Source organism: Antechinus flavipes, chromosome 6 (assembly GCF_016432865.1).
Source record: "Antechinus flavipes isolate AdamAnt ecotype Samford, QLD, Australia chromosome 6, AdamAnt_v2, whole genome shotgun sequence".
Taxonomy (NCBI): domain Eukaryota; kingdom Metazoa; phylum Chordata; class Mammalia; order Dasyuromorphia; family Dasyuridae; genus Antechinus; species Antechinus flavipes.
Genome location: NC_067403.1, coordinates 228,573,286 through 228,582,381, shown reverse-complemented (window position 1 = coordinate 228,582,381; position 9,096 = coordinate 228,573,286).

Below are 9,096 nucleotides of genomic sequence, written 5' to 3'. Positions count from 1 at the left end.
AACAACAACAGATGGACTGTGTTTTTTATTTTCCCAATTACAGTTGAATCTGGTTGATTAATTTGGAAATGTTGGGGCCCCACGTGCCACTAGGCCATAGCTTGATACCTTATCAGTGGTTCTCAAAGTATGGTTTAGAGAATCCTGGGGATCTCTGAAACCCTTTTAGAGGGTCTACAAATTCAAAAATAGTTTTTAATTTCCAATATGGTTAATGTCTATAAATATGATCCAGATAAACAAAAACTCTTTGGAGATCCTCAATAATTTTCAATAGGATAAAGATACTAAAAACAAAAGTTTGCCTTAGATCCACATCATTGGAGAGAATTCCTAAGTTAATCAGAACCTGATCCATAGAAGTGTTGAAGATGTATTTATGTAAATCAAGATTTTTAAATCTATACTCAATACCTAAGAATTGCTTTCCTTACAACTGGCTCTACGTGACATCAAGACACAGTTAACTGGTATTAAAAAAAAAAAAAAATCAGACTATTTGATGGGGGAAACAAATCTATCAATCTGATTGTTCAGCCAAGAGAGTCAAATAATCAATCAGTCCTCCTCTTTAACTAACGGTACTGGCCCCATTCGCAATGTAAACTTTTTTGCATGCTATTCCAAAGGTCAAATAGACATGACTGCAGTTCTCAGATAAATGAAGATACCCAAGTCAAACTATCTTTCTGACCATTTGCAAGTTGTTTTTGTATTTTCTTGAGCATTCCTGTAAATTAGGACCACTCCTATTTCTCTAGAAGCAAAACAAAGTTTTCGCACTTCAAAAATGTGTTAAATACTAAAAGTCTTCTAACTCAGCAAATGAAAAAAGCATAAAAATAAAGAGGAGATTGCAAGGGTCACGCAGACACACACATTTCATAATGGTACTGATGTTTCATGGGATATAATGGAAAGAGATGGAAAGCAGGGCTTTTTAGCCACCTAGCTGTCTCACAGTACCTTTGTTGTTCAATCGTTTTCAGTCATGTCCCAGTCTTTGTGACCCCATTTGGGGCTTTCTTAGCAGATACTGGACTGTTTTGTCATTTGTTTATTCCTGCTGGTTTTACAGATGAGGAAGCTGAGGCAAACTAGGGTTAAGGGATTTGCCCAGGGTCACAGGGATAATCAGTATCTGAGACAAATTTGAACTCAGGAAGATGAGTCTTCTTGACTCCTGACCAGGTGCTCTATCCACTAAGCACCTAGTTCTGTATAGTATAACATAGGTTATTATATGCATATATATAAATAGATATACCACACAGACTTATATAATTTGTGTGTGTATATATATACTAATTTATGAATGTGTATACACAAATACACACATACATAATTAGTATATATACACATTCATAAATTTATTTAATAAGTATTTAAATATATAAAAACAAAACTATATTATCCTCTACATATATACATTAGTGTATATATACATATTATGTATATATATATATACACACAAAATACATAGATACATATTATATAAATAATATATACAGTTATACTATTTGGGTATAAAAATCAATTATTTATATGTTTTATATATGCAGATATAAAATAGTCTTTTTATACAAAATTGCTTACACTTCTATCATAGGTACTTGGTATATAAACAAATGTTGAAATTTTAGACCATTGTTTTACTTTTATAAAAGTATTATTAACCATTTTTAAAACTGAGCCTGTAATTTCATCAGTGGAAGAAGTTCCCTGTCAGGAATTTCTTCTCTTAATGATTATGGAGAAACATCTGCTCTTCACCTTATGATCCTGGAGAAGCCTGGTTCACTAAAAATTAAATGACTTGCTCAAGGTCATCCAGTCATTGGCATTCATTTGGTCAACAGACCCATGCCTGAACTTAGACTAATAATTCTATCAGTAACAAAAATCAATGAGTTGAGTAAATTATAAATAAATAAAATTTAAGATGTGAGGTACTCTTTGTTCTCTACATAAACTTGTTTCTCTTTCTCTCTTTTTTAACCTCTTATAGTCAATGATGGTTTATAGCAGGGCTTGTTAAACTTTTTCCACTTGTACCCCTTTTCACCTGAGAAATTTTTACACATCCCTAGATATGTGTGTATATAAAATAGGTAAGCAAATTAAACATTTACTGATAATAAATCATAATTTCACAACCCCCACTTTCAATTACACAACCTCATATGTTTAAAAAGCTTTGAGCATGAAGAGCTATTTCTGTACTTCTGACCAAGAAAAGGAACAACTTGCTGGTTTCAGGTATCACCACATCCTGTGCCTCCAAACACTTTACCTAAACACTACTGAATTTACATTATCTCCATGCATAGAAGCATATTTCATTGATTGATTGGGGCTAGAATATGAAATTTAATTGAAACATTAAAATAAAAGTCATTTCATGCCTTTAAAAATAGAACACAGCAGCAAAATACTCGGAATCATCTTTTTTTTCAAATGAAGATTTTTCAAAAGGTTTTACTTTAAAAGACTGTTAAATAGCAAAGCAAACCAATATCACACACTCCTATATCCTTCCACTATACACACCCAAAACAAATTCTTTCCAGAGTCCTCTTTAATAGACTAACCCTTCACCTAGAAAAAGATGATCTATCTGAGAGCCTGTGTGGCTTCAGAAGGGGCCAAAGAACACTCTATTGCCCGACAACTCCAGAAAAAATTCCAGGAGCAGGAGGTCTGTATACAACATTTATAGATCTGACCAAGGCCTTTGATACTGTCAGGAGTGAGGACTTATGGAAAATTATGTCAAAATTCAGTTGCCCAAAGTTTATCAATATAGTACGCCAATTTCATGATGGCAAGCTTGGACAATGGACAGTGCTCTTGAGATTTCCCAGTCACCAGTGGAATGAAACAAGGCAATGAGCTTGCTCCCATTTTAACATGATGTCGTCAGCCATGTTGTCAAACACCTTCAATGTGGACAAACATGGAATCAAAGTCAGCTGCCATACACTTGGTAAATTCTTCAATTGAAAAGGCTGCAAGCCAAAACCAAAGTGGAAGGTTTTTTGTTTTCAGGTGATTGTGCACTCACTGCAGCCCCTGAAGCTGAGCTGCACCAAAGTATGGATCAGTTCTCTACTGCTTGGAATAATTTGGGCCTAACAATACCAAGAAAACCCAGGTCCTCCATCAGCAAGCACCACTCCATCTATAAGTGGAACCATCACTTAACAATAAATGGGGAAGTTTTGAACGGCAGTATGCTCTCCCGGGATGAACACATTGATAATGTGATTGATGCATGCATTGCCAGAGCTAGCTCAGTGTCTGGGAGGCTCCAAAGGAAGTGTGGGAGAGGAGAAGAATTAGACTGACAACGAGGCCGAAGGTCTACAGAGCCACCATGTTGATCTCATTGTTGTGTGTCTGTGAAACCGGGATAATATACTATAGCTATGCAAGGAAATGGAATTGGTTCTACTTGATTTGTCTTAGAAAGATTCTGAAGATCATCTAGCAGGATGAGATTGAGGTTGGTTCTCCAATTAAACTGCTAAGTATTCAAACTCTACTGCAGAGAGCACAATTCTGTTATGCTGGCCACTTTAAATGCCAAATATATACTTGCCAAAAAGACTAGTTTGTGGAAAATTCACACAGGGCAGGCACTCACAAGGATCTAAGGATATACAAGAACACTCGCAAGTTATCTCTTAAGAATTTTAGAATTGATTGTGTGACATGGAGACATGCACAGGACCTCCCAGCATGAGGTGCCCTCATCAGAGAAGGTACTGTGCTCTATGAACAAGGCAGAATTGAATTAGCCCAAAAGAAATGTAAGATGCACAAAATTAGAGAAGCTATCCCAAATATTCAAATAGACTATTTGTGTCCAATCTGTGAAAAAGCACTCTGAGATTGTATTTATCTGATCGGCCACAGTCTAATTCGATTCTAACAATTTGGTCTTCTTCAAGAACGAAGGACAACAATCAATCAACCAGTTTATCCACAATACTATAATAACTTTGAATGCTACTTCATGACTATCTTAAAAGTTAAAGATATATTTTAAATTCATCAAATAATAGGATTACGAACTTGAAGTTCCATGGAAATTTGGAGGACATATAATCTCATTTAATCCTCTCATTTAAGAAAAGGAAACTGAGGTCTAGGGGTGTTGTGTTACTTGCTTGATGTCACATAGGCAATAACTGGCCAAGCCAGAAGTAAAATTCTAGATCTGTTGTTCTGAAAAAAAAAATGTGTTGGGTGGCTCAACCACCTTGGCCCCAAGTTCTCAGCAGCCCAAGCACAATGATGGAAGCAGGGATGCTCAGAAGCAGACTGAGTTGTTCCCTACCCTTTCTCCTGAGAGGTAGGGCATGGGGTGTAGGGAGAAATGGGGCTACCCCTCCTCCCATCTCAGCAGAAATGGTGGATGGTCCAGCATGACAGCTAAAGTACATATCTTAATTAGGTAAACCTGATCCTGGTTTGGGGGCTGTCTCTACTTTGATCTTTCCTGACATTAGATGAATTAGTGTTGATCCCAGTTTAGATTCGTCTGGGATCGGAAGCCGCCTTGTGAGTTCAAAAGTTTCAACAGTTCTGAATCCTTTGCTTATAGCTGACTCACCAGAATAAAGAGAACAGTGCAAAGTCAAGTGAAATCTAAAATGCCTTTTCAGCAATCCCACAAACTGTTTTATGTCCTGATGATATTTAAAGTATCAACTTCCTAAAAAAAATTATTCTCCTATACTGTTGTTATAAATTATTGAATGCTATTTTTGTCTTCCTATCAATATAAGCTTGTGAGTATTTTTTTAAAAAGCTTTTTATTTTCTAAACATATGCATGGATAATTTTTCAACATTGACCCTTGCAAAATCTTGTGTTCCAATTTCTCCCCTTCTCCCCATCCCCTCCCCTATATGGCAAGTAGTCCAACATATGTAATACATATTAAAATAATGTTAAATCCAATATTTGTAAACATATTAATACAATTATTGTGCTGCACAAGAAACATCAGATCAAAAAGGGAAAAAAATGAGAAAGAAAATAAAATTCAAGCAAACATCAACAAAACAAGTGAAAATGCTATGTTGTGATCCACACTCACTTCCCACAGTCCTCTCTCTCAGTGTAGATGGTTCTCTTCATGTGAGTATTTTGTGTTTGACATTTCTTTTGTGTGTAGGAAATCAATACCTTCTCATACATTTTTTATTTTGGGCATTGAGTACCTTTGTACTCTTTGGGGAAACCTGGTCCTGAGGCAAAACATGAGCCTTAGACAATTTTCTTCAAAAACCCTGAGGTTGGAGCTTTAAAAATGTAGATCTAGAAATATATAGTGTGTAGGAAAAAAGAAGTCTAATCTTTCTGGGTAATCCAAATCCCCTAAGAGTGAACCCTATCAACAACATATGCATAGGTCCAATGAGAAGGCTACCTCAGTGCAGTTTAATTGAGGATTTAAAATTTTGTTTTTCTACTTTTATTATTGCATGTCCAGTTCATTAATTTGCTTCATTTTCCTCTTGAAAGTATTTGGGGATATACATTTCCCCCTAAGAATTGCTTTCCTTTTTAGTGAAGAAAAAGAGGAAGATTGACCTAGATTTTATGAACTCAACAGGAGTTCTTAATTGTTAGATTTAAATAAGAGACCATTATAAATGTAGAGAGTAGACTAAAATATAATATACTAAAATGAAAACCAGTAGTATCTCTTGATTAAAACCAAAACTTCATACTGTGGAATATAGTTTGTTAAAGACATCCAGGAGTGTAAGTAGAGTGCCTCCCTGAAACTCTTTGTAAAAGAGTTTTTAGTCATCAGTTCTTGGCAGAAAAGAATGATTTAAACTAGTTTCATTTATTTTGGCAAAGGACAGGCAAAGCAAAATGGGAAGCCATGGTAGAAACCTGGTGAATTTATTTATTTGCTCACCCTTCCCATCCACCCTTCCTCTGAGCTTTTGAAAATGGCCTGCATACTTTAGGGTAATTATTTTCACTATGTTCTTGAGAGATCAGGTAGGTGTTGAGTCAGAAAAGCCTAGAATTATTGTACACACATTAAAAATAAAAAGGTGCATTCTGGGAAGGTTTCACGGTCAAGATTTCACTTTTGACCAATGATCAACAAGCAACGCTCATTATATAATTTTGATTGAGGGGGCCCAGGCTTGAGGGTAAGGAGAAAAGATTAAGTTGCCATCAGTTAGGGAGGAGGGGAAGCAGAATATGTTTAATCTCAATCATCACCATGACTCATATCTCATATTTTCTTACTCTTTGGTGTACTTTTTCATGTTTTCTTCTTCATCTTTTCATTAGTAACTAACCTGATGTTTCATCATGAAACAGAAAGGAGCCAAGTTTTCAAAGGCTGGACACAAAACTCTAGCAGGTATCTAGCAAGTGAAGAGGTTTGGAGTACGGATCTAGTGATGAACTCTGTTGTCCATTCTCCAAGGACCAGACTAAGTTCAGAACCTCATTGATATAAGAATGATAACCCCATGGTTCCTCTGTTTGGCTCAGGAATCTGGCTTTTTAAAAATCTCCTAATACCACCTTTTGTACATTTTTTTTACTTTATTTGGTATTTAGAACAACACATCAATTATTTCTACTAAAACATACAGTATTACATGGGAGTGTGTTATGGGAGCCACCTGTTAGTGGCTGCTGGGGATCTAATTCTGACCAACAGAATAAATCCCTTCCTGTGAGAGGATGATAATGATACAAGGAGACTGAGAGGCAGTTGCATTCTCTGGCTTCCCTCCTCTTCCCTCTTGCCTCCAATTTATTTCATTCCCAATTCACAAGCAACATCTGTGTCAGTAAAGGCTGGTTTGCATTTCTTTCCTGTGTGCTGTTATTCACAGCGGTGGGGGGGGGCTTTCGGAGAACCCACTGGCCCCTTAATGGTACAATCCTCTTTAACCCTTTACAGCTTTCTGGGTTTCAAACCTAGCCATGGTCATTAATATGAGTGCAGACAATTACTTGAGCTCAGGACATAGATTCCCAATTGTGTTAGTGTCCCTCTCTTCAGAAAAAAAAATCTACTTTCCCTCCCACTCTACTCCCCACCTTGGAATAAAAAGAAAAATAAAATTTTTGTAATAAGCATACACAGTCTTCTGAGCATTGGCCTTCTGTTAGAGTCAGGAAGACCAGAATTCAAATCCCATCTCTGATACCTACCAGATGTCTGACCCTGAGTCAGTCACTTAACCTGTCTGTCTCAGTTTCCCTATCTGTAAAATCTACATCATAGATTTGTTGCAAGGGACAAATGAAATAAGATATATACAACACTTTAAAAACCAAATTTTGATGCTAGTTATTAATACTATTGTTTTAGTATTTATATTATTAGTCAAACAAATCAAATTCCCACATTAGCCTGTCAAAAAACTATATGTCTCGATCTAGTCTGTTGCTTTTATGTCATAAGATGGCTAGCATGTTTCCTCCTGAGTCCTATGGAATTTTTATTGGTCATCATATTGAATAGTTAAATTTGTGACCCCATTTGGAGTTATCTTGGCAAAGAGGCTGTAGTAGTTTGCCATTTCCTTCTCCAGCTCTTTTCTCAGTTTCACCTTCCAAATCCTTCTCTTCAAGATTCAATTCAGATGTCACCTCCTCTATAAAGTCTTCACTGATTCCTAGCAAAGAAAATGGTCTTCCTCTCCTCAAATTTTCCTAGGACACATTGGCAGGATCCATCTTTTGCCTGTATCACACTCTACTTGGTATTATACTTTTCCATGTACAAATAACACTGTTCTCTTTCTCTTCTTTGTCACTTAGAAGCAAATTCTTTCAGCACAGAGACTGTAGCATTATTTACATTTGTATTCTCACTGTCTTGTCTATAGTAAATAATTAATATCTCTTGAATTCAATTGAATGAAAGTGAACATTAGAGCATGGAATATTGTGATTTGCATCAATGCATGAGAATTACCCGCATTCATGAATTAATCAATTATTGAATGATGGATTGAAGTCAGAAGTAAGGATCACTTTAACAATAGAAGGCATCTTAAAAATCCTTCTATAGGTAGCATTAGCAAATATCTTGGTCATTGTAAGAAGAATTGAGTTTTTCCTACTTTTATCCTGCACTAAAATATATCTGATATAGATAATTAAAGGAAAGGGAAAAGACTTCTAAATAGAAAGTTTTTATTCTTAAAGATATGATAGTATTCTCTTTGGCCTTTTGCCTAAAGCTATATATAAATATTTGTAAGTTTACTTCTTTAGAGAAATATCTAGTTTAGTTTTGGTTTTCAATTATCTCTATCTCCTAAAGGAGTCATGCTCTATAAGGTATATGAAGATAATTCCAAGTCTTTGTTAAATATTCCACATTTCTTAAAAATCTCAATGAGATTTCCATGAACAGACCTATCATACGAAACACAAATTTATAGGAGGTATTATCAACCTTTGCCATGTTTGCTCAAAAGCAGTATGCTAGCTCCTAGATTAAGGATTTCCCCATGTTGGCTTGAAACTATTTCAGCAGAAGATCCTTAATCTTCTTTCTAAGAGAATTCAGCAAACTACCACACTGGTTTAGAATATATACTCATTTGTAAGATCTTATAGAGTAGGATGGTAGAAGATGTTGAACAATATCATCTCATGAAACTGCTAGAACACTTTTATGAGAAGTTTGGCAGGAGAACAGAATAAGCCATTTATCCCAAAGGTAGGATGAAACTAGGGCAAAAAAGAGAAGATGGAAAATACCTATAAAGACATGATGGATAGATAGATAAATAGATAGATAGATAGATAGATAGATAGATAGATAGATAGATAGATAGATAAACAGTAGAAGAGTATTTATCCTCTACTATTATAGTCTTAGATGTACTGCATGAGGAAGCAGAATTCTTCATCAAGGACTATAATGTTAGAGAACAAGTTTTCTAGGACTCTATCCATGGAATTCAAATCCATATATTTACATCATTTATTTTTTGAACTAGACTAAGTGTATATTCAGCTGATACAATTTTGAAGTTGCCGAGTGATTAACTCGAAGTTTCTGAAAGCAGCTAAAATACCTAA